The 25,039-nt window shown below is 36.5% G+C and overlaps 1 protein-coding gene across 4 annotated transcripts in view; it reads right to left on the bottom strand.

Moving 5' to 3' along the window:
• Positions 1-25,039, bottom strand: part of ZBTB20 (zinc finger and BTB domain containing 20) — an 831,659-nt gene that overhangs the window by 525,099 nt on the left and 281,521 nt on the right. The gene's annotated exons all lie outside the window — the stretch shown is intronic.

The following is a 25,039-nucleotide window of genomic DNA, read 5'->3' on the forward strand; positions in this document are numbered from 1 at the left end:
GTTTCAGTGCAAGTCAGCCTGATTATGAGAGCGTGTGAGCCAAATCGTGTTTACCATAGTCTGTGAGAACCTCTGTGCCCCCAACAGACATGGAAATTCTTACAATAGCTCTCGTCCAAACAGAGAAAAATCACTCCTGAGATGGAGGTAAAGGGCCCCACAAGCTTAAATTTTGTCTGATCAGCTGGCTCAGTGTCTCTACATGTAGTTGCTTTTTCCCTGCTCAAGACAAGTCATTCCTCTCTAATGATACAGTTTCTAATCCTCTGCCTTTGGTTACTTTACTTTGGGACCTAAATCAACCAAATAATATGTCAATCACCCATCTACTGATATTGCTTATGCTGTCCTGCACGCTTTGGCTTTTCAGCAAAAGAATCTGCTGCCCAGGACGGCTACCTCCTGCTTCTCCTTCGCCAGGGCTGCCTCTGCAGTAAGTCTCTTCTCTGCCAATGTGGGCCACAGGTGGATGCCTTCCTACAAATCCAATCAGCAGGATAATGTGCTACTATCACAAGAGTGGACCTTAATGACAAAGAGCCCTGCTTAGATGGTCACCCCATTAACTTTGATTTGATTATTCTGCCCCAGCAGAACACTTGGCTTCACAATCACAGATGGCAACAGCCCAACGTAAAACCTGTAGAGAAAGTAGTCATGTTGGGTTCATACATTTTCAAAATATTAAATTTCATGTAAAAATATAAACACGGTAAGTATTGAGAGAGTCCCTGGTTCCCTAGGAAAGCAATGTTTTCTTTTCTTTTTTCTTTTTTTTTAATAAACCAAGGTCAGAGCACATAAGACAATTGTGCTAACTAGGCAACAGGGATAATCTAATCATTTCTTTTGAAATTCAACATAAATCAACATTTCTTTTTAAGTGTAAGAACCTGGCTTTTATCTTCCATATACAAGCAAGGCAATCTTTGATACTTTATGTGACTCTATACAATACAACTGTTTATAAATTCAAGATAAAATTGGCTCTATATAAGCTAGTTCAATATTTTGAAATTTAACTGTACCTTGGATACACTTCCTCTGTGACCATGAGTAAATCATTAAAATGCTTTCTACCAATGAGAATAAAGGCATAGCAAACTATAAGTCTTACCTGAAACTGTATGCAGTGATTGTTTTGTGTTTTGTTTTCTAATTGACAGTTGATATTTATATGCTAAATTATTAAAATACGATTTGTTTTTAATTAAATCCTCAACTTTGCCACTAAAGGAAAATGATATATGCTTTGTACTGTTAAGTAAATACATAATTTTATACTTTCCATGTTATTATGGTTTTCAAAGAAAGTAGTTGTCCCTAGGTCACAGATTATATACACATACATAGCAAAAAAACTTTACAAGGAAAATACGAAAAAATAATTGCTTAGCTCGGATCAAGTTAACCCCTAGTTTATTTTAATCATCTCCTCTACTGAGGATCTGATAAGAGATGCTTAATAAACAGCCCCAAATTAAAGCAGTAGAATCAGGAAATCTTTTTTTTTTTTTTTTTTTTTGAGACGGAGACTTGCTCTGCTGCCCAGGTTGAAGTGAAGTGGCGCGATCTCAGCTCACTACAACCTCCGCCTCCTGGATTCAAGCTGTTTTCCTGCCTCAGCCTCCTGAGTAGCTGGGACTACAGGTGCCTGCCACCACGCCTGGCTAATTTTTGTATTTTTAGTAGAGATGAGGTTTCAACATGTTTGCCAGGCTGGTGTTGAATTCCTGACCTCAAGTGATCTGCCTGCCTCAGCCTCCCAAAATGCTGGGATTACAGGTGTGAGCCACCACGCCCAGCCAAAATCAGGAAATCTTTCCCCAAACATCCTATATATAGCAACATTCATAACTGCTACTTTATGGCAGAATAATGGACCCGATTATAGGTTCACATGGAAAAAGTTGGTATTTCAACCATGACCAAAATATAAACGGGATTTTTCATAGAGAGTAGATAAAAGATAGGTGGTGTGTTCATCTCTGTGCTGAGATACTTCATCATAACTAGTAAGAAACATAGTAATAGCTCACATTCATTAAGAGGTATGCTGTAAGCGCTTAATATGTATACACACATTTAACCTTCATAACAACCTTTATTTTTTAGTGACTACTATTTACAGTGATTACTATTTTTTTCTCCATTTTACAGATGAGGAAACTAAAGCACAGAGTGGTTAAGTAACTTGCCCAAGGTCCTGCATTATGTAAATAAAGGGGCTAAAATTTGAACTAAGGTGGTCTGGCTCCAGAGTCAAAGTGTAATCACTATGTTCTGCTTCTCATAATAATGATCATTCTTTCTGAGGCTTGTGTTCAATTTAAAACTGTATATTCCCTGAGGTTGTTGAACGTTAGAGCTGAAGAAATTTAAAATGATCTAACCCATGACCTAAAGATCCAGGTGGAGAGAGGATGTTTGGGAAGACGGTGTAGCCTCGAAATTCTGTGGATAGGCATACTTATCAGGGAAAAGAAATGAACCAGTGATCTAGTCCAAATGTCTCAGTTGAGAGATCAAAAAAAATGAGGCCACAAAGCAATGGCTGTAAATGCTGCATATTTTAAGGGAGCAATATAAGAAGAACGAAGCCCAGAAATCAGGGCTGTTTTCATTATCCTGTCTACCCAAACTCTCTTAGGTGGCTCCCCTAAAGGCAGAAGAAGTCTGTGTGAGGGATGCCGAGGGAGCCTGTATCTCTACTTGGCTCCACGTGACTCAGTAAAGCAAATCACTGAGACAAGATAGCTACTGATGGAAGAAAGAACAGAAACTCTAGTGTGATGTTTTCTTGACTATTCAATGCTAATGGAAAAAAGTTGGGAACATATTTAAGAGGTAAGAAGAAATAAAATTGTCTCTTTACAAAGTTGACTGATTTATTCATTTAGCAAATACACACACAGGTATATACACACACACACACACACACACAATTTATTTATTTTAGTGATAGCCCATAAGCTTTCTGAATTTCTTTTGTATTTCCCTTGAGTCTTTTCTTGTAAGTTATATTTACCTAAAATTTATCCCTTATGTTCAAATTTTTCCCATATATATACATATATATATATATATATGTATATATATGGTATTCATTATAATCATTTTAATTTCCTCCATTTCTCTGGTTATTTCCCCATTGTATTTGTAATTTTGTACATTTGTGGGATTTCTCATTTAGTAATTAAATCATGTGATATTGGTTTGTTTATTGTTCTGTTATTCTCTTTGAAAAAACCAACTCTTTGATTTATTAGTGTGTCTCTTTTTTATTTTCTAATTCCTTAACTCCTGACTTTTTTTTTTTTTTATCAATTCCTTCTTTCTACTTTGCAGATTTGTTTTTTGTTCTTTTAACCAACTTCATGAGATGAATGGTAATACGTTTATAATTATTTTCTTTCCTGTAATAGTCGTGTTTAAAGATATGGATATTCCTCTGAACACTGTTTTATCTATATCTATACATACTTATTTTCTGTAAATTCTGTAATGCCTCTGAAGTAAAAAATTAATTTAAAAAGTTGTTGGTCTTTTTTCTTATCAATTCTCATGAGCTCTTACTTTTTGGAGATACTATTTTTGTCTGAGATATGAGTTGCCAATCAAAATGATCACTTTTTCATATCATATAAAAACTGTTTTTAAATTTTTTATTTGCTTGAATTTTCTTATTCACAATTCTGGTAATATCAGTAGAAGTTCTTCTCCTTCCTCTCCCAACTTTTTGCTTCCTATACGGCTTTTGGTCCCATTACAGTTTTATTTTCTTTTTCCATTTCCTTCTTGCTCTCTCACAGACAATTTTATTTCTCCGTATTTGTCTTATCACTTATTTGATCCTGTTTATCTAGTTTTTGACATTTTATTTTATTTTATTTTATTTTCTGAGACAGAGTCTTGCTCCGTTGCCCTAGCTGGAGTGCAGTGGTGCGATCTTGGCTCACTGCAACCACCACCTCTCAGCTTCAAGCGATTCTCCTGCCTCAGCTTCCCGAGTGGCTGGGATTACAGGCGCCTGCCACCATGCCCGGCTAATTTTTGTATTTTTAGTAGAGACGGGGTTTCACCATGTTGGCCAGGCTGGTCTCGAACTCCTGACCTCAGGTGATTCACCCACCACAGCCTCTCAAACTGCTGGGATTACAGGTGTGAGTCACCGTGCCTGGCCTTGACCTTTTATTTTAAAGAGGCCATAATGTCTTCTATTTATTTGCTAGTATGGAAAATAGATATTATTTTCTTGTAAAATTCTTCTGGTATATGTTTTGATCTGGTTTCTTTGCATTACTTTTGTTTTTGTTTAAAGCTATTACCTTTGCTTAGCTCATCGCTAAGTATGGGTCCAATATAGGTTCCTTTCTGATTATTTTTCATTTTTCACCTAGTTAATTCTATCAGCTGTTTGCTGCAGGAAAGAGGCTGGCAAAGTAAACTGAGGACGTCAGGGAGTTTCATTTTGGTGCCATATTTCCTGCTATGTTTTACCTTTCTCACCAACTCGATGTGCACATTGTTCAAGAGATATGGCTCTGCTTAGTGTTCTCAGTGTCCTGTTTTCCCCATTTAGATTAGCTGGAGTTCCGAAGGGCTTGCACAAAGTCCTACCTGTTATACATTTTCCAAGTCATGATCCAATATTTCTTTATTTCTCTTCTCCTGAAGGTGATCAACAGTGGCAAAAGCTGGTGTGGTTTATCATCTCCACCTTGCCACTCATGCATCCTACTTTTGGCACATGTGGCAGGCTGGTGTCATTCCTTATTCACTGCTACCTCCTCTGTTATCCTCTGTTGTAGAACAAGCCTTAGCAACTCTTCCGCAGACCACCTATAGCCTCACACTTTCCTGTTGCATGTAAGGAACTGGAGCATGTGTCCCTCAGGGTCATTCTATCAACTTTTGGATGTTCTGCCTCCTGCCTATATTTAAAATATTCTAAACATTGTCTCTGTTCTAAATTTCATAATAACCCATAGTTTCTGATTTGAGATTATGCCTGCTTTCTATAAGTAAAGGCTTTTTATATGCATCTCATTTTTTGTTTGTTTTGTTTAACAGGAACATATGGGCCAGTATTACATTGCTTTTTCATCCATGGCCTACTAATTGGCAAAAATAAAACTTCACTTATTAGCTCCTCTCCAATCCTTCTCTCAATCAAGTCCTTGCCCATCCTTGTCCTTAAACCCGGACTAATCCCTTGTAAGGTGTCAACTACAGCATTCACATTCATTGACCATTTATATTTCCCCTCATAAGCATATTTGCATTTAAATAGGAGATTTTAAAAATCTAAACTAAACTTTAGACTACCAGATGCAGTTATAAATTAAAACTTTGATTGTGGAATGACAAATAACATGGTATATGTGGAAAAGAAGTTAGAGGACCCAATTAGTGTCTGTAAAATGACCTCATGTGAGTAATAAAGTTATGTTTGAGTTGCTTTAATCTTTAAAATTAGCTTCTGCAATGCCTCATTGTTTTCTATAATAGAAGAGTAATAGGAAAAGGAGGCATTTGTTGTAAGTACATTTTCTAGTCACCTGTTTAAGTAGTTTACTTTTAAACTTTAAGATGAAAATCTTTACAATGAGTTCCTATTTTCTGAAACAAATAAGTGACTTGACAAGTAAAAATGTACTGGAGTGAGTAGTTCTGGATTCTTAAGCTCTTTCTGTTAGTTATTATTAATAAAGCTTCGACAAATCATTTAGCCTACCCAAGAGTCAGTTCTCCCATCTATAAAATAGGAATAGCAATACTTCCTTTCCTGCAATATAAGTTTTCAGTGAGTGGAAAATGACATAATACGTGTCAAAATACTTTGTATACTAACAACTAGAAAATGATAAAAGCCTTAATATTCAAAGATAATCCAAACAGAATATTACACTACTATCAAAGATAATAGAAGCTCACAGGGCAAGTATACAAATACTTTCTATTCTTTTGTATGTTTTTTCCTAGTTGTTTAGCCAAGGTACTGACTTCTATTTCAGTTCTCATTGCCATCAGTGAGTCTGCCTCTAGAAAAAACACTTTTTGTTTTCCCATCTCCTCTTCTCCAGTACATTTGTATAGTTTCTTTGGTATGTTTTCTGTGGCTTTAAATTGGCTGCAAAAGACTGCATAGAGTAATGAAAAGAGAAAGCAGCTTTGGAGTCAGACAGACCTGGTTTGAATCCTGACTCTGTCTTTGTGCTCACCATTTAACGTCCCTGAATCTGTTTCCTTATCCATAAAATGAATTTAATCACTGATACCCTGCAGGGCTATCTAACATGTGAAGTTCTTGGATTTCATCAAATCTCATTTGCCTTCTTAAAAGTATATTTTGCTTATTTCTATGTTTTTAATTGAAGCGTTATGACATTTGACAATGGATATATTGCTGCACTGTGATCAATAAATATTTTATTCAATGAATCATTTCACTTTTTTTCTAAATGTCACCATAGAATCTAGTTTCCTTAAAATCTACTTTTTGTTAATTTTCTTGACTAATCTTATAGTTCCAATAGGTTCTCTGCTTCAATCAGCTTCCTTTTGTCTAAACTTCTTCTGTTTTCTCTTGTAAAATAATTTATCCTAATTTCATTTTTTACAACAGAGACCGTATCTTCTTCGGTCATAATGCATCGAATATTCTGTAAAAACTACATCACTATTAAGCAATAATTATGTATGTGAATGTTATAGATCTCATAGAACTTATCCACTCTGCCTTAGCTTATTCTTAGAAGATCACAGATTACTATCATATAGCATTTGTATAACTCTTTATCATTTGTGAACCTTTCATAATTATTTAATGGAGGTCTTCAAACTACTAGTATAGATTGATTTTGTTGTTTCTATTGTTGGGAAGGGAAAACAAAGAAGGAATGATGAAAACTTGTGAGATATATCCCATGTCACCAGGAAAAACAGGATTAGTACTCAGTCTGATTCTCTGATCTGTTGACATTGTGTTGAGCTAGCATTTTCCTAGCATGAAAGGAAGAAACATCTATTCATTTCCAATTATTATTTTTTTGGAAAAGGTATTATGGAGATGGTTCTCTTTATGTTCAAAATAAATAAAACATCCGAGTGATTCCTGGAACTTGGGAGAAAGGGGAAGGTAAACCAAAGGCTAGGGCCAGAAAGCAAGAAGGAGGTAAAGGAGATCCAATTCGTGGTGGGTGAATCCTCATCCATCACTACATGACAGAAGTATTTAAAAAGGAAAGCTACTATCTCTCCTCATCTGAGGCTTCCTCCAGAACCCTGTAGGAGAGGAAGATACACTGCTGAGTCTTCATTTGGGGAGCAGCAGGAGAAGGCAGTGCCTCCTTAGCCAAATGAACCCTTCCTGAGAGCTGTGGGGATATGTGTTTGTGCCACCAGGCCCCTTAGAAAATTATCTCTAAAATAACTAATGTTTAGTCAGTCAAAGCAACAACAACAACAACAGAAAAATACCAGCTTCAAAGAGAAAGTTTTGTGGAGAGAGTAAATAACCCAAACTTAATGTGACCTTCCTACCATTATTTTAAGGAGGCATTAGGGTATAAAGAGTGAAAAACACCCTGAGGTGTGATTTACAAGTCTTAATTTTAGTTTCAGCAGTTTCACTTTCTAGCTGTGTGGTATTAGACAAGTGGCTTAACCTCTCTGATCCTTCATATTTAAAATGAGGGGGTTGATTACTAAGTAATGTCTAAGAGCCCTTCTAGAGATAAAAATTCCCCAATCTATGATAATAATAATTAACATTTGATGGTCCTTTACCACGTACAAATGATTTCCACATACATTATCTAATTTGATCTTCATGCCAGTTCTGAGGTAGTATTATTATGATTATGCCCATTTTTAGAAGAGAGATTCAGAAACCACAAAATGGCAGAGTTGGCATTGAACAGATGTTCCCAAGAGGCAAATACCCCTTCAGTAAAAGAAGCAGCTGATGCTAACAAGGATAAGTGAGAGCAGACAATTCAGCCTGTGAGCTCTTGTTTAGGGGTACAACAGAATTTCTGGAAGCTGCACTGGGGTAATGATATTGCACCATGTGGAATGTTATCTGATGATGTATTTATCAAAAAAAACTAATAAAAAGAAAATTAAAAAAAGATACAATAATTGTTACTGCACTACACCCTAATGAATTATTGTGTTCAAGGTTCTTACAAAAAAAGTAATATTATACTCGGCTTATGTTTTAATTGATTTATTAATATTTTATCACAGGAATGTAATTTAAGCTCCTCATGATTTAGATCTCATAAACCTTTAGCATTTTGCAAATTCAAATTCCAATTTAAAGCCAGGGCGAGCAATTAACTTTTCTATCATCTTGTCAGGGGAGAAGGTTCGTGTTTAATTTGAGACAAAGTGACAGAAATATATATACACTGTATGTATTACTCCAATTTAATTTATGAGTCAGCACCATCCACCTTCAAAATGTAGATTTAATAGAAGAGGAGGAAGAAAAGGCCGTGCTGTCATGATAGGGCTGTAATATCTGCCCTGAATTTCTTACATATTAAAAAAAAAAAAGTCACTGGTTTGTTGAGATACCAAGCTAGATTGATTACAGGCCTATTTCCAGTTCTTTTGTTTCACATTCCACTTCCTGATTCTTTTCTCATACAGCAAATAATCTCGTGTATATCACAGGGAGCTCCTACCCCCACTTCTACCTCTACTCCCACCCCATCCTCCATTTTCATGCATAGCTGCTTCTACAGGTTTATCCTAAATCTTGACAAGTGAGATATACTATGGTAAATATTGCTTTGAGATCACGTCTTCATCACCTTTCTCATCTTTCCAAAGCCACCTTCTAAGTGCTCTTTACCTAAAACAAACAAACACTAAACCTCCTCACAATTTTGTATTTTAATGTGCAGGGTGTATCTGGCAAGGTAAAACACTGGCACTTTCCAGTGATCCTTTACAAAATATTTAAGCGCAGGATATGAATAAATAAGCTAACACCACAGAAGGTAGTCAGGTGAACTGTAGGGAAGTACTTCCCCTTGGTGGTTATTAAGCACTGGAACAGGGCTGTGGAGAGAGGTTAAGGAATTCTTACTAGCTCCGTTATACTGTAATTCACCAAAGGCACACAATGCTCTATGCTGATGAGATGAGTTACATGACATCTCCTCCCTGGTTCAATCAAAGGAAAGCAATTTACATCTCAAACCAGTTCTCTCATCAGTGGGACATAAAAACCGCAGAACAGAGATGCAGCAAATGTGCTTATTTATTCAGAATCAACTCAGTTGCCACTGTTCTTTATTATTTTCCTTCTCTCCCACCTCCCCTGTATGGTGGCCATTTTGAATAGGATGCTTTAAATTCTAAAAGTGAGAAAAAGAACCAAGAACAATTCAGGAACAAAATTAACTAAAGATATCTTGTGCTTCTAACAATCAGTATCCCTTGTGGTGTTCGGCCAGTCCCTTTGTTCCACTTAAAAATAAAATCAGATTCCTCTTGCTGGCCACAGGAAAAGAATTAGAAGACGATTAATGGAAAATTCTGGAAAGTAGCCTCATAAATGTTTATTCACTTTTCAGGCATACAATGTTGTGGTACATAAGTGAATACAGTGCATTTGTCAAAGAAAGGCTATGTTGAATTAGTGTGAGGTCTTCATTCATAAAACAAGCTTATTTTTACTAATAGTCTCTATTAATCTCAGCTTAATTATATTAGGCATTTTGCACTTGGATACAACGTAAAAATGGCCAAAACTGCATTTACTGCACCTGCTTAAATGTAGTCATATCCCTAAAACCTATTGCATGGAACAAGCTCCCACAGACATAGCTTTTAGGCAGAATATGGGATTATGGCAGAGGGGTTTAAATACAGGAGGTAAAAATGGTAAACATATTCATCAACAACACAAAGAAGTAAAAACAAGAAGCTCTAGATAATTCTTTTTAGTGGACTCACTAAAATAACAATAACAGCTTGATGAAGAGAAAATGATTGTCGAAAGCTTGTCCATTTTACATTTTCTCTTTACATAGTGTGATAAAAAGGAAGCACCTGCAGTTTCTACTTGTGTGTGTATTCATGTGTGTGTGTGTGTGTGTGTGTGTGTGTGATGTTGAAAGAAATCATGGACATCATATTTGCTTTAGGAGCTACTAGTCTAATCTTAAGTGCACATTTCCTACCATAAAGTTGTATTTGAGCCCTCTAGGAACACCCGTGCAGTGCACTTTAATGAACACCGTACATTAAAGTAAAACAGACCTCTTTGTCATGAATATTTTTAGATAAATTACACCAAAATATCGTGTATTTTCCATTTTTTAGTGAAATCTACTTTACTGACATACACCAGCCCGCTGTAACATCACTGTTGTGATGTCCTAGTACTTATCTAAAAAAGTACTATTAACTACATATCGCAAGTATTTGAAGTACATAAGAAAACCATAAACTGAATTACATTGTATGACTGGTGTGATCTCACTTCGTTTGAGCTATCATTATTAAAAATAGAAATTGCATTTAGTTAATGCATCTTACAGTAAACCAGTCAACTTTCAAGGTTGTATGATGAGAAATTTAAAAAAAAAAAGTTTGAAAAATTTCATAAGAGCATTTCACATGACAAGAGAATTCTTCCTCTCTCCCTTCTGCTGCTTTCCTTCCTTCCTCCCTCCCTCCCTCCCTCCCTCCCTCCCTTCCTTCTTTCCTTCCTTCCTTCCTTCCTCCTTTCCTTTCCTTTCTTTTCCTTCTTTCCTTTTTCCTCTCTCTCCCTCTCTTCATCTTCTTTCCTTCCTTCTTCCTTTTCTCATGTTTCCCTCCCTTACTTTCTCTCTTCTTTCCTTCCTTCCTTTAATTTGGTGGAGGAGGTGCTAAAATTTGAGTAAGAAAATAACATTATTGTTTCAGAATCCACATGCTTTTACTATTCATCATGCTGATTTAGGGAGAAATTTAGATAACTTCTTATGGCTTTTTTTTTTTTTTTGAGTCTATAGATACCTTTCAGGGGTCAAGCTATTTCCAAACATTCTATTAATGGCCTCCAATACTCCACACTGCAATATATAGCATGCCTTAAGCAAAGGTAGTCTTTTATAAAAGACTGCAATGGCTAGTGAATAAATACTTTTTTCAATTACTTTTATAAAGGCACAGAGCAAATGACAGTACAGTATGTGCATAAATAAAGCAAAGATTCAAACTGCAGTTTTACAACTACAATGTCACTAATAGACATCATCCCCTCTCTGCTGTTCTATATATCTAGGTTGAAATCTGAGGCTTAAAACAATGTTTTAACAATAAAACAGAATAAAGGACTAACCCAATCTTTCAGGTTCCAAAAACGGGACTGGAGAGTTTTCTATTTTATAGGTGTTTGTCACTATGGACATTCAATATATATAATTCTGAAATTATGGCTGGGCGCAGTGGCTAACACCTGTAATCTCAGCACTTTGGGAGGCCAAGGTGGGCGGATCACGAGGTCAGAAGATCGAGACCATTCTGGCCAACAGGGTGAAACCCCATCTCTACTAAAATACAAAAAATTAGTCGGGCTTGTTGGTGTGCGCCTGTACTCAGGAGGCTGAGGCATTGGAATCGCTTGAACCCGGGAGGTGGCAGTTGCAGTGAGCCAAGATCACACCTCTGCACTCCAGCCTGGCAACAGAGCAAGACTCCAAAAACAAAAACAACAACAACAACAACAACAACAACAAATTCTGAAATTACAACAAAATTAGGATTTTAATATGTGTTTTACAAGATGATTTGCCATAGGCCTTCATGGGGGAGATGGCAATCCCTAGTATATCAAACACTGTGGTTTAATATTTTTTTAATATTCATAAAACTCTTCAAGAATGGTTGCCATAATGTAAGAAGTGTCAGCATTATCAGAACAATCTGAGATTTCCATAGGCAGAAGAACATTTGAGATTACGTCATTATAACAGATAGCCCTCATACTCAATGCATCTTACATGGTCAGTTAAACCAAAGGGTAGGAGGCACTATAGGATAATAGTGAGAACAGTTGCTTTCCAAGTGGAAGAAAGGTGAAAATAAAGCACCTGCAGTGCTGTGCTTTCATTTTACTTCCTGCCCTCACAGTCATCCTGGAGATTTTACTGGTGTGCTTTAACTGTCTTGTGGCATTCTCTTTCAAAAGCATCTTCAGGGACTAAACTTCAGGTTTTATCAGAATAGACATAGTCCTGTGCCACTTGACGGAAAGCACTTTACTCCTTTTTATGGTTTCACTAAAATCAAGGGTATCATGAAAACATCTTAAGATCTGAAACTGGGAATTGTCTCGTGAGCATGTCTTCCAGCCCTACAGGTTGTATAAGGCAAGTATGTGTAGATTGAATGGAACCCTCTCTATCTAGTTCTTCAGTATTTTAAAGACTTTCAAAGCTCATCAAGTACTTCTTTGCTGTTACACACCAAGCCAAGTCCCACCTCAGGGCCTTAAGACCTTTTGTTACCCATGACAGGAAAGATCTTTCTCTAGGGTTTAGCATGCTTCTCTCTTTATTCTGGTTTCTCCTCAAATGTCAACTCTTCAGGAGACTTACATTGACCATCACATCTGAAATAGGTTGCCAACTTTACCTATCTCACTTTTTTTCATAGTATTTATTTTTTCCTAAAATTATGTACTGCTTATTATCTGTCTCCTCTAATAAAATTTAACTTCTCTGAACCAAATACTTTGTCTTATTCCTTAGTTTATCGCTAGTATCCAGTACTGTGCCTAATATATGGTAGGTGCTCACTATACATTTGTCAAATAAACAAAACTTAAAATTAATTTACTCTCCTTTAAATTGTACAGTTTAAGCTTCATTTTATTTTCTGCTGATAAGAGGAGGTATCACCTACAATGACCCTTCACATTCCAGACAATTAATGAAGTCTATATGGAAGAGGAACTATTCCAGGAAGAATGTGTTCAGACCTGGTTTGAAATCACAGCCTGTTGGTATAGGGCATTTACTACCTACCATTTAGCTAGATTACTGAATACATGGAGTTAACCAAAATGCTGACAAGACACACACACACACACACACACACACACACACACCAAAAAATGGAACCTCACCCGTCCAAAACTCTCCTTACTCTTGCAATTGGAGTGCATTGCTACTTTGCTCCAAGCCAAAGAACAGATAAGAAAGAGAAGCAAAAATCAGAAGAACTTTGGAAGCCATTTCACTAGAGCTGCCACCTGTCACTTACGTAAGAAGATGCAATCATCCATCTGTCCAAACTGGTGAATCATAAGGTCTTAAATACTATTTACTTTCCCCAAAATAGCGAGTCCCTTGCAATGTTATACCACATAATAATAAAAGGACATGATTTTTATTTGTTTTTCCTTTAGATACACATAGAACATTTTCTTTAATGTGGCATACAACTTAAAAAATATAAACAGCAATTCACTGAGGTATTTTTGGGTAGGAAAAAAGTGTCTATCATAATTTTAGTAGCAATAATAGTTCTGTACATTTCTTTTAGCAATTACAACTTCAGATTTCTAAGCACTGTGCAAACATTAATTTACTAAGTTCTGCTGTGTTCTATTTGTGAATTAGAATATTATCATATCTTCATTATTTTTAGGTGAGAGTCACATAGCTATGACTTGCCAGGGACACATGGCAAATAATTTTTTTTTAAGTGGTAAGATGCCTCTGTTTTGAAAGCGGATGCCCAGGGAAGATTAATAAAATAGGATAAGAACATATCTAAAATGGCATCTGTTTTTTTTTTTTTTTTTTTTACCTAGTGCTTCCATTGAAATTTTGTTTTGGGACATGAAGCAAGCTGATAGCTCAGTTCAAAACTCGGAATAAACATCCTTGAAAATAGTAGGGTTATTCTTTAAAAATAGTAGTTATCAATTATTAAGTGTGCACCTTGTGCCAGGCAGAGTTCTAAGAGATCTAGTTCTAGGAGGGAAAGTGTACGAGTCCATGCGAACAAGGACTTTGTGTCTTATTCACTACCGTATGCTCCGAGCCTAGAACATACCTGGACAGTAGTGAGGGTTGAGTTGATATTTGTTGCAATAAATGTATAAATAAGGGAAGTTTCTTGGTTCCAGAAAACTAAACTGTCTGAATTTTGAAATACAACCTATTTGTAAGTTGGGGACATCATTTTAAACATTTTCTTTTGGAAGCACAGGAGAAGGGAAGAGATTTTGTTTGACTCAATGTATAACTAAATCTAGGATAATAGTGATCCTCTTTACAATAAAGTTCATTTATTCAACAATTATTTATTGAATACATACTATGTGCCAGGCACAATTCTGAACCTCTTGGAAGAGGTTCTAGGAATAAAGACAAGGTCCTTGTTTCAGAACTTAAATTACTTTTTATGGGTATAAGAGGAAAATATCTTCACATACAGTGCAGCTATGAGGTAAGATTTTTCTGTAAACTAGTGATTTCTGTTTGTTTTTACCATGTTACCCTCCTAATTTACTAAGGCTTCAACTACTTGGTTTTATTCTGAGGAGCCAGAAGAAAATTATAGCAAAAAGTAAGTATACTGATTGATTACAACATATATCCATAAAGTGGAGGGGATATCTGAAAATCACTAGAGAACCTGACCAATATCTAATAAATTAATTAAGGTCAAATGATTAGTTCTGAAATGTCTGAGTTATCTATATTAGTTATTCATATTGCTAATTCTTAACTTGTTCTATACAAACACAATCTGAAGCTTCATCTGGGCTTCTTCAAATTGGAACCTAGTTACAACTCTTAATGGATAAATTCAAGAATAATGCCACTTCAATAAAAAAGAAAGAAGTGCACAAAGTATTAGAAGATAAATTATCTAGAGATTAATAAACTCTTTGGTAAGAGTTTGCAACTCTATCACATATGGGCTAAGTGAAAATCATTGCTTCCAGGGCTAATGACCTCATGTGAGGTTACCCTGTGGGACAATAACATGGGCTACCTCTGTCCACTAAACAAATTCTGTCAAAACATAACTTACCAAAGTACAGCTTGTTGAGGAGTATACATATCTGAATTTCTTTTACTCTGATAATCTGCCTGAGAGGTTATGTTACTTGAGGACAATGTCATTTCTTTTGGCTTCACTTGCAGGAAACAAAATGCAGTTTTTGCAAGTATTTCTGCTTGTAAACTAATTCTTCAGATACAGTACATAAACCTCACTCTATAAGAAAACCAAAGAGGCCAAGGGACCTTAAGTTTGGTGTTTACTTGCTATAAGCAATTAAACATTGCTAGCAGCCCACTTACATTTTCTTTTTCCCCTAAAAATGAAGCTGAAACATATCTTCGAGCTGAGAGTTCCGTAATGCTGAGAAAACATCCTAAATACATCTTGGCAAAGGAAGAAAAGAAAAAAAAAATGTGATATTGATGTATTTGCTTTTCTAGTATATTGAAATCAAGAACTAGATACAGGTGACAGATCTGCTTCCACCTGCTGGCTCAGTGAATTTGTAAAACTGAAATTTGTTATCTAAAAATCACTAGTATATTCAGAATTACTTAGCATTCCCTTTCTGTTTGTACATGTTCATGACAATGATAAAACAGCCCGAGGCATTCCACTACCAATCTTCATGTATATGTCCATTGACATTGTCTCCATCAAATTCAATCCAATAAAATTAAATGGAGTTAAATAAAGCAGTCTGCTTGAAGCTCAGTATCTCTCATTTCTTAGTGTATTGTACCTCTTATCATTTCTTATTTATTTAGCCAAGGTTAAAAAAATGGTTTCTGGACTCAATTATATTTTCCCTCCTGGTCTCCTATTTCTTAAGTATTTTTTACGTTTTATTTTCATACAATTACAAGGATTTTTTTTTTTTTTTTTTGCAATTGACATGAACAACATTATTCAAAGGAAAAAATACTTAAAGTAATAGCTACTTTAAGATAATAGTAATAGCTATTATCTTACAGCAAAGAGGACATTTCCATCTATGTTTACCATAAAAATTTTCATTGGATTCCAACATTTTCATATAATACTATCTACAAATATTGCCTGCTTTGAGAAGACACCAAATTGTAGGAGGTAGATGGGCGATAGGTAATGCATGGAGGAAACTGGTAAAGACGACAAATTTCTAACTATGACTTCAGGAGTTAAATTTTAAAAGAAATTGAGAAGTATACAAAAGTGTTAAGACTGATATACATACAATTGGCTTACAATTTATCCAATCACTTGAGGCAAGAGGGTAACTCCAACTTTTGCCCCTTCATTGCCACACTTCTTCAATCTGCATATGGATTTGATGTTTCCCCTTTATGGCTGCCCTTAATATTAATTTTAACCTCATATGAAATTTTTTTGGAAGGAAGAGTAATATATACATTATGATTTTCTCTGGAGTTTTCTTCCCATAAGCAACAGTCAGATGACAAGCAACTTCTCATTAATCTCTTGAAAAACAAATCAGAAAGTTTCTTATGTCCTTCATACAGGATTGTCATCTATTATAAACAGTGCTGAAAGACCCCACACACAGCAAACTGAAGCATGTGGCATTTAATCCATCACACAGAAGGATCAAGAATTGAGTCAACACTTCTAGGGCTTCTACCCCTCAACTATGCATTTCCATGGTATCCATTTCCATGGTTTTTAGAATTTTAAACAAACACATTTGTCTAAAAACAAATACATATGTAGGAAACAGTTCTCCAGGGCTCTCGCCTTTTCAGCTGCTTTTGGTTGACAGATGAGAACCCACATACAGTATTCTGAAATTCTGAGTCTTCTTGTCTTAATTCTAGAGAAAGAAATACTTGGTCCTAGGTGGCAGATCTTACTCATATCACTTCTATTAAATGGGCAAGACAGAGTCACAAAAAGAGGACTTACGGCTTTCGCCTTATAATGGATTCCTTCTTGGCTTCCTTACACCTCCTATCCGTTGATTTGAACTTAATTTTGAAGACACTTACAATTATTCTGAATCAAAACTATCATTTTTATTCTCCCTCTCAGAAAAGTTTCTGAAGTAATTTGTTGCAAAGCCATGCTATCTGTAACATTATTAATATGTTAGCATATTTTTAGTACTTTACTAGATTTCATAAATCTTACCCTTATCAATAACAACCAATACAATTTGAAGGAAAATGGAGAAATCTTGTGTCTTAAATTATATCATTTAAAATTCATGGATGAAGGTAGCATCCCTAGAAATGATCTGATTCTATGTGACTCCAGGAAAGATACTATTTCATTTCTGTTTTAGAGATGAAGAAACTAAAGTACAGATAAGTTAACTAACTTGCCTAAAGCCTTCTGGTGAATGGGATAGCCAAGATTCGAACCAAGGAGTCCAACTCCAGAAGCTTAACCACTATATTATTCTACTTCTGTGTTGAGATTAATAGAGAGGAATTAAATGCATAATTTTGGAGGCAAAAAGCTTAAGTTCAAATCCCAGTTTCACCACTTACCAGCTACGTGGTCTTGGGCAAAGATCTTAACCACTATGAAGCTTTATTTCCTAATGTATTTAAATAATAGCTGTTCTTCACTGAGTACTAAGCTATGTTCCAGTTATTGATGCTAAATGTTTTACATGCATTATTCCATTTAATTATCATAACAACTCAACAAAGTATGTAGTGTCATCATCCCAGATTTAAAGATGAAGAAACTAAGGTTAAGTAATTTGCCTACTGTTATATAGTAAGGGGTGAAGACAGAATTCTAATAAGGGCAATCTCACTCTAGAAACCATAGTCTTAGGCATTAAATTTGGTGATAATAACCAATAGTGTCTACTTCATGGGGTTTGGGGTTGTGTTTTGGTCAGGATTAAATTAGGTAATTCAGGTGCAATGGCTGATTTCATAGGTCAACATGACTGAGCCACAGGGTGCTCAGACATTTGGTCAAACATTATTTGGTGTACGTTGGTGAGAATGTTTCTGGATGAGATTAACATTTAAACCAGTAACTGAGTAAAGCAGATTGGCCTCCCTCACCTTCAAACAGTTGGAGGCTGGAACAGAACAAAAAGGCTGACTCTCCCACAGATAACACGGAATTTCTCCTGCTTGACAGCCTTTGAGCTGGAACATTATTATTTTTTTTCCAGTCTTCAGACTCAACTGAAACATCAGCTCTCTGCAGGTCTCTGGCCTAAGGAAGTTCAGACGAGAACTATACCATTAGCTTTCCCAGGCCTCAAGCCTTTGGACTAATACTGGGGCTATGGAATTGGCTCTCTGGGGCCTCCACCTTGCTGACTGCAGATCTGGGGACTTGTGAGCCTCTACAGTCACGTAAGTCAATTCCTTATAAAACATCTCTTCTATACAGGTATACATTTTATTAGTTCCATTTCTCTGGAAACATAGTACATAGTTTCTGACACCCAGAAATAGTTAATGAATGTTTCTTAAACTGCTTTCCCAAGAAAAGCCAACAAAAAAAGAATCATAAGATGAAAAAGCCCCCTTCATTAAGAGCAAAGATAGGTCCAGATGAGGAGGATAATGTTCTGTGGGCACTGGGCTCTTAAGAGAGGAGCAGCGGTAGGGGCGAATTTTGAAAAACAATCTGCAGCTAGGTCAGATGATAATCTTGTTTATGTGAAATAAGAGATGGTAGGAAAACCAGGTTGATCCAGATATCAAGAAGAAAAGCCACTTTCATCTTCCACTACTCTAACTGGAAGGGAATCTTGGTTCCTTACCATGGTAGCAAGCTGACTAGAAATACAGATGTGATCTTTCCTTTTGAAAAGTAACAGGTTACGGGGAAAGTGAAGAAATTTATAGAAAAGGTCAATTTTGTTTAGTGCCTTACTGTGTACTACTTCAGCCAATTCAACTCTTATCACCCAGGTTGGAGTGCACTGGCACAATCTTGTCTCACTGCAACCTCCACCTCCCAGATTCAAGTGATTCTCATGACTCAGCCTCCCGAGTAGCTGGGGTTACAGACGCATGCCACCACGCCTGGCTAACTTTGTATTTTTAGTAGAGATGGGGTCTCACAATGCTGGCCAGGCTGGTCTCAAACTCCTGGCCTCAAGTGATCCACTTGCCTCAGCCTCTCAAAGTGCTGGGATTACAGGCGTGAGCCACCAAACCTGGCCCCAATCGAACTCTTACATATATACTTTGTTTCCAGCTATAAACCATAGGGGGATAAAAAGACTTCTCTATGGAACAGGTTAGGTCCCTGAAGTTTTCAGGTCTAAACATGCTGAAGATGGCAATTAAGGTTTGCTAATATATGCGAGTTACATTAATATCTTTGAAATACCCATTCAATTACCCCAACTCATCATCTATTAGACACCCTCTCTGTCAAATCTCTTCTGAATAACTTTGTTTAGTTAGGTTTGGGGCCAGTATCGTAACTTCACGTAGTTTGTACAGGAAGAAAATAAGTGAGCTTTACTCGGGATCTCAGGGAACATGTGTTTCTCCCATAATCTAAGTTAAAAAACAAGGAAGCTGCAACAGCTGGGACAAGAAGGAAAAGCCAATTTGATTTTTAAAGAAAATAGAAAATAAAAGCAATTTGTCCAATTCCAATGTGTGGTATCTATGCTGATTTTTCTCAAGGAAAAATGCTTATCATTGCCAAAATCCCTAAAGTAACCACAGCTGACACTCTTCTCAGCATCAGAGCACTTGGCAACTGACAATAAGACCTGCTCCTTCCCCAAGCAGATAAAAAGCCAGGAACTCCCCAAACAAAACCAATAGCTTTTCTGTACGCTGAGTCTCCCTTCATGTCTTCTGAGCACAGTATATTTTCCTGTGTAATTGGAGGTTCCTGCAGCACACTGATTTTACCCAAAGCATCAAAACTAATATAATTAATTTATATAATCTGCTAGTTACACTGACTATAGAACTTACCTTCACTACCTACTCAAATGTCTGGTGCTCATGTATACATATGATTGCACAAATGTCTAAGGAGTACTGTCAATAAACAGAAATGTAAGTCTGCTAAAAATGCTTAAATATACAAAGAAATGCAAATATAAGCTCTCTACCACACACAGGATCTTTGTTTATACCAGTTGCACATGATCAATGGAAGAGGACATTCAAAACACTTTTGAATAAAAAAATTATCATCTTGCATTACCTTGTATCAATAGAATCCTTCAAAGTATTTTTGTTCATAATAAAATGTGTATAGGTTGGTTTGATTATTTTTTACTCTTATCATGGCAACTCAATATAATAATACTGTGCAGGTGGAAGAGGGAAGAGGGGAAAGGAGAGAAGCTGCAAATAACCAGTTTAATTACCCTAACAGTCATTTTTTGTTTGCAGGAAAAAGGTTCCATATGATAAGAATGTTTGTTCTGATCAAGTATCTTTGCTCTATAAAGGCCTTATGAATCTTCCTTCAATGTGAAGCTAAGCTGCTTCTGAGGAGCTACTGGCACCTCCTCATTTTTTCTAGAGGTGTCCATGTTCTAAAAATCTCTAATGATCACAACTTAGAAGGTTCCTGAAGCTACATAAATGTCAAAAGAAATGATAGATTTACATTTCTCCAATTTCTGCATTTGTTATATAGCATAAATTCATGATAGAAAAAAATTGATCCTTAAAACTGCTTAGAAGCTAGCTCAAAATCTTGCTTGAAGTCTACTCAACCCAAACCAAGTTCTGCTAATGTATACCCTTAAGATTTGTGGTAGTTTTTTATTCCAATATTAAAATAGTCTTTTATTAATTCTCCTTCACATCATATTTTTCCTTGACTACTAAGTCAGGTCTACATTTGTTGCTTCTATGTTTTTGACATCATGGAAGAATCTGGAGCAGTGGTACATTTGGCTATTCAGAGATATTTTATTCATTTAAAATGTGTGATTACTAAGGGGGTTAATCTAGTAATACTAGATTAAGTACTGTCAAATACCATAGGAAAAAATTCATCAGACTTAAGGTGTTTCCTCTTAAGTAGAAATAGAAAGCCAAATTTCAAAGCCTACCATGTTAATAACAAATACTTACTTTTATATTTTCACCAAAAAACAAGCCTATTTCCTTATCTAAGTTCTGTGCAAGTCTTTCTGATTTTCTCACAATAAACTATATGTGTGAAATACCATCAGTGCTATCACCAATATTTATTCCTGATGGCCACAGCTTTTCTAATCTTTGTGTAGCCATATGCTTAATGTTACATAACCCACTTGGAATTCCTTTCTTACAAACAAATAGCAGAAATGTAAGTTTATGAAGTATACATTCCTTTTTTAATGCCAAAAATTAAAACAGGAAAATTTCTAAAATGGACATGTGACAATACATAAAATCTATCTGATAAAAAGTGTGTAATTACTGTCACAAAATCTTCACACATCCTTGAAATCTCAGAAGTAGGGTGGTACAAAGTTCCCACACATCAATTAAAGCGTGTACATATATGTCATTGGCGATAGGTCAGTCTCACAGAGAATAATTTCATGATGCCAAAGCTATCCTACCTGAACTTTAATTCCTGAATAACAATGTTGGCTAATAGTGTTTTACTGGATATTGTCTTACTTGCTAACATTTCTTATGGGGATCTTGATTAATTGGCTACCTAATCCCCAAAGATTAGTCCAGAAAATAATAATGCCTGAAAAGTAGAAGTCTTTTCTCTCACCTATGCACAAATTTGTCATAGTTAATATGAAATTACTTTGTTCATCTGACCCCTAACAAGTAAAAACGCATGAACTAAGATCAGCGTGTAGGTGAAATGCACAAGAAATTAGGGCCATCTTGAGAGGACTTTGTCTGGTATGAATCACATACTAGTTGGCCATTCTCCCTCCACTCCCATATTTTATGGGGTTATACTTAATACCAAGAACAAGTGATTAATGGAGCATTAATCACAGAAGTCTACTGACTATAAAGAACTGAAAATTCTGAGCCTTGCTTCATCACTGTGTTGTATTGGTGATGGTGCTGGGAATGTGTGAACAAAGTTGCAGCACAGGTAATCCCTAGTTGATCCAAAGAAATAGCAGCCAAACAGAAACAGACAGACAGACACACACACACACACACACACACACACACACACCAATATATATTAAAAATTCAGATTTTCTTTCAGTTTCTCAAGAAAATACCAAGAAGAGTAAGAGAGAAAATCTCTGTTCTTAGTCTTGGCCACTTTATTCTCCACATGGACAATCAAAAATCTCTCTCTACCCTTACTTTCACCTCTAAGTCTTTTCTCCATCCCCTCTATCCCTTATGGGTACTTTTCTTTCCTCCCTCCCCATTTTTCCTTCTATCTCTAGCCCCCTGCTTTTACCCAAGTAAAATTTTGTCACTTTTGAGTCCCCCTCCCCTATGATCACTTTTCCAGTTCTATTTTTCATTCCCCTGATTCCACACTACCCAAGTTTTGACATCTAGCTGGCATGAAGAGAGTTCTTAGAAGAAATGCAAGAGAATGAGAAGAAGAAGTCTCTTCTGTGATAAAAGAAAGGAGAAGGCTATGATTATTGACATGAAATTAATCTTGTCCCAACCACAGACATGTACACCTCAAAGCTTTGTAAACCACTGGCAAATACCCTCTTATTATCTACCCTGCCCTATCTCCCCTTTCATTTAATTTTTTGGTTAGTTACCCATCATAGGAGTTAACTTCCAAAATACAGGGTAGACAAATCAGGGCAATCTATGATCTCTTTAGGTCCATGGATCAGTGTTCACCCCCAAATGCAGAGCTCTGCCAAATACATCTTTCAGTATCTCTGCCTTCTAAGATAGTCTAAGTTATAACTCTACTTCTACTTTTAGAGGCCCCTTTTGCCTTTTTCTGGCCAGAACAATATTTTTCTTATATGTCTTCCTTTTTATCTTCCCAAATGCCCTAACACCAGCTTAGGCTAAATGTGCTACTGGTATAAAATGTATCTTTTTCCTTAAAAAACACCAATTATTCTCAAGCTCCAGGATCCAAAGCATATGGAATAGGGGCCCTCTTCAATAATAATCAGTGAGTGAGTAATCTTAAAAGATATGTGGTTAGGCCGGGCGCGGTGGCTCAAGCCTGTAATCCCAGCACTTTGGGAGGCCGAGACGGGCGGATCACGAGGTCAGGAGATCGAGACCATCCTGCTAACACGGTGAAACCCCGTCTCTACTAAAAAATACAAAAAACTAGCCAGGCGAGGTGGCGGGCGCCTGTAGTCCCAGCTACTCGGGAGGCTGAGGCAGGAGAATGGTGTCAACCTGGGAGGCAGAGCTTGCAGTGAGCTGAGATCCGGCCACTGCACCCCAGCCTGGGCGACAGAGCGAGACTCCATCTCAAAAAAAAAAAAAAAAGATGCCAGAGATTTTAGGCCGGGCGCGGTGGCTCAAGCCTGTAATCCCAGCACTTTGGGAGGCCGAGATGGGCGGATCACGAGGTCAGGAGATCGAGACCATCCTGGCTAACACAGTGAAACCCCGTCTCTACTAAAAAATACAAAAAACTAGCTGGGCGTAGTGGCGGGCGCCTGTAGTCCCAGCTGCTCGGGAGGCTGAGGCAGGAGAATGGCGTGAACCCAGGAGGCGGAGCTTGCAGTGAGCTGAGATCCAGCCACTGCACTCCAGCCTGGGTGACAGAGCGAGACTCCGTCTCAAAAAAAAAAAAAAAAAAAAAAGATATATGGTTTAGGAAGATGAAGTTCACTATTTAAGGTCACAAATCAAGTGTGGAGTAGAGTTGCAACCCAGATCCAGACATTCTTTCTGACATGATCTCTCATTATCTTTTTTCTTGTATTCATTGGTTGCTAAATCTATTTCTTCTTCATAAAAAAAGCTAATGATCATATTATTGCAACACCATACTCTCTATACTACAACTATATATACTTACTTTAGAAAGCTAAGATTATTCATGTAAGACTAAACAACACATAGGCCCTTCATAATATGCTCCTAATCTTCCCTTCTTGTCTTCCTGTCTGTCTCCTGGTCCCACTTCCTCCCGACTTTATGTATGCCTGAGTCTTTTCATGATCTTCTCTCTTCCTAGAGTTTGTTTTCACTTCCTGCCAGGAAAAAAAAATAAGTACCCTTTTTAAATAAGCAAACTCAAATATTATTTGCTCCATAAAGCCTTCCCAATATCTATTCCATAAGCCTTTTCCAACATCTCCACTTTCCTACTAACAGATCATATATCCTGTTGCTTTAAAATTCCACTGAGAGATCATATATCCTACTGCTTTCAAATTCTTTCTCCTTGCTAGATTGCGAGATGCTTACTGGCAGAATCCATGCTAGATACTGGGAACACAAGGATTAAAACCACAACCCTTGTACTCAAGAGGTTTCTAGTACACTAGTAAGTAAAAAATATAAACAATTATGGTACAGGTCTGATGTAGAAAACATATTTCTATTTAATTGACTTGAATTACAGTTGCACAAATTTTGTGTTGTAACCAAGATTATGTTACATATGATGAATAATTTAAGTAACCAAAAGTTGACTCAGGTTGACTAGAGAAGTAAAAGCACATACAAAAGAGAACAGGAAGAAATAAAACTGTAAAGATGGAATGGGAGAGAAGATACTGAGTTAACTGAAGTATTGGCTTAATGCAGAAAGAAGATGTTTGAGGAAAGGAAGTTGAATTAGTTGAAGACATTTTTGGTAACAAGAGTCATGAAGGTTACAGTTGCCAGAAATGAAAAAAAAAAGGACTGATTATGGAGTATTTATTAAATACTCATACTCGCTGTTTGAAGTAGAAACTAAGAGGAATCAGAGGATCAAAGCGGTTGGTTATGACTTGCTCAGCTAGTAACTGCAAGTGCCAAAATTCAAACTGTGGAATATTTCAAAGTCCGCCCTTTCTACATTCAATTTTGGCCTAAATCCAAGGAGGTAGTGTCCACAGAATTAGCTAGAAATTACTTATTTCCTAAAGGATCAAAGTCCCAAAAAACTCTGTATGATCCCAAGGCTGCTCATATGGTAA

The sequence above is a fragment of the Rhinopithecus roxellana genome, chromosome 1, assembly GCF_007565055.1.
Source record: "Rhinopithecus roxellana isolate Shanxi Qingling chromosome 1, ASM756505v1, whole genome shotgun sequence".
NCBI lineage: Eukaryota > Metazoa > Chordata > Mammalia > Primates > Cercopithecidae > Rhinopithecus > Rhinopithecus roxellana.